Source organism: Petromyzon marinus, unplaced genomic scaffold, assembly GCF_048934315.1.
Source record: "Petromyzon marinus isolate PM22_M1 ecotype Great Lakes invasive population unplaced genomic scaffold, UKy_Petmar_22M1.pri1.0 PM_G_Scaffold_71, whole genome shotgun sequence".
NCBI classification, from domain to species: Eukaryota; Metazoa; Chordata; class Hyperoartia; order Petromyzontiformes; family Petromyzontidae; genus Petromyzon; species Petromyzon marinus.
Window position 1 is genome coordinate 872,501 of NW_027423026.1, and position 2,500 is coordinate 875,000.

The following is a 2,500-nucleotide window of genomic DNA, read 5'->3' on the forward strand; positions in this document are numbered from 1 at the left end:
ACGCTAGAAATTGGCGGCGATGTCTCTCTTGTGGCTCACGGGGCTGTTAGGGTGGCACAGAAATCCCTCGGAATGGGAAAACGGGTCATTTTCGTGTCGCCACATTGCATGCGAACCGCATGAAACTTCCAGAGGCATTTGCAGCAGAAATGCATGTGCAGTCAAAAAATTGAATATTTTTCACGGATAGACCCCGTGAAACGCTAGAAATTGGCGGGGATGTGTCTCTTGTGGCTCACGGGGCTGTTAGGGTGGCACAGAAATCCCTCGGAATGGGAAAAAACGGGTCATTTTCGTGTCGCCACATTGCATGCGAACCGCATGAAACTTCCAGAGGCATTTGCAGCAGGAATGCATGTGCACTCAAAAAATGTGATATTTTTCACGGAGAGACCCCGTGAAACGCTAGAAGTGGGCGGGGATGTCTCTCTTGTGGCTCACGGGGCTGTTAGGGTGGCACAGAAATCCCTCGGAATGGGAAAACGGGTCATTTTCGTGTCGCCACATTGCATACGAACCGCATGAAACTTCCAGAGGCATTTGCAGCAGGAATGCATGTGCACTCAAAAAAGTGAATATTTCTCACGGATAGACCCCGTGATACGCTAGAAATTGGCGGGGATGTCTCTCTTGTGGCTCACGGGGCTGTTAGGGTGGCACAGAAATCCCTCGGAATGGGAAAACGGGTCATTTTCGTGTCGCCACATTGCATGCGAACCGCATGCAACTTCCAGAGGCATTTGCAGCAGAAATGCATGTGCAGTCAAAAAAATTGATATTTTTCACGGATAGACCCCGTGAAACGCTAGAAATTGGCGGGGATGTGTCTCTTGTGGCTCACGGGGCTGTTCGGGTCGCACAGAAATCCCTGGGAATGGGAAAACGGGTCATTTTCGTGTTGCCACATTGCGTACGAACCGCATGAAACTTCCAGAGGCATTTGCAGCAGGAATGCATGTGCACTCAAAAACTTCTATATGTTTCACGGATAGACCCCGTGAAACGCTAGAAATTGGCGGGGATGTGTCTCTTGTGGCTCACGGGGCTGTTAGGGTGGCACAGAACTCCCTCGGAATGGGAAAAGGGGTCATTTTCGTGTTGCCACATTGCATAGGAACGCCATGAAACTTCCAGAGGCATTTGCAGCAGAAAGGCACGTGCACTCAAAAATTTTAATATTTTTCACGCATAGACCCCGTCAAACGCTAGAAGTTGGCGGGGATGTCTCTCTTGTGGCTCACGGGGCTGTTAGGGTCGCACAGAAATGCCTCGGAATGGGAAAACGGGTCATTTTTGTGTGGCCACATTGCATAGGAACGGCATGAAACTTCCAGAGGCATTTGCAGCAGGAATGCATGTGCACTCAAAAACGTCTATATTTTTCACGGATAGACCCCGTGAAACGCTATAAATTGGCGGGGATGTCTCTCTTGTGGCTCACGGGCGCTGTTAGTTAGGGTCGCACAGAAATCCCTCGGAATGGGAAAAGGGGTCATTTTCGTGTTGCCACATTGCGTACGAACGGCATGAAACTTCCAGAGGCATCTGCAGCAGAAATGCATGTGCACTCAAAAACGTCTATATTTTTCACGGATAGACCCCGTGAAACGCTAGAAATTGGCGGGGATGTGTCTCTTGTGGCTCACGGGGCTGTTAGGGTCGCACAGAAATCCCTCGGAATGGGAAAACGGGTCATTTTCGTGTTGCCACAATTGGCATACGAACGGCATGAAACTTCCAGAGGCATTTGCAGCAGAAATGCATGTGCACTCAAAAACGTGAATATTTTTTCACGGATAGACCCCGTCAAACGCTCGAATTTGGCGGGGATGTTTCTCTTGTGGGTCACGGGGCTGTTCGGCTCGCACAGAACTCCCTTGGTCCACCTGATTCGTGCATACAGGCAGCAACTAAAACTCTGTAAACCTGCTGTGAGGACATCTAAACAGTGGACCAGTGAGGCTGTGGAAGATTTGCGGGCGTGCTTAGACTGTACTGACTGGGATATGTTCACGACTGCTACCAATAGTCTGGATGAACTCACAGAGGCTGTGTACATCAGCTTCTGTGAGGACTGCTGTATCCCAACACGTACCAGGGTGAACTTTAACAACAACAAGCCCTGGTTCTCAGCAAAGCTCAAAAGGTTGAGGTTGGAGAAGGAGGAAGCGTTTAGGAGTGGGGATAGAGACAGATTCAAGGAGTCGAAGAACAGGTTTAGCAAAGCGGTGAGAGAGGCTAAACGACTGTACTCAGAGACACTAAAACACCAGTTCTCTACTAACGACGCTGCTTCTGTCTGCCAAAGGGCTCAGGCACATCACCAACTACAAACCCAGAGCGCCCCACACCACTAACGACTCCCGCCTAGCCAACGACCTGAACGAGTTCTACCGTAGATTTGAAAGACAATTGGACTGTCCTGAACCACCCCTTCCCACCCAAGAGGCCCCATCCCCCACCCATACTACAGAAACGACTCTCTCCTTTCAGGAGGGAG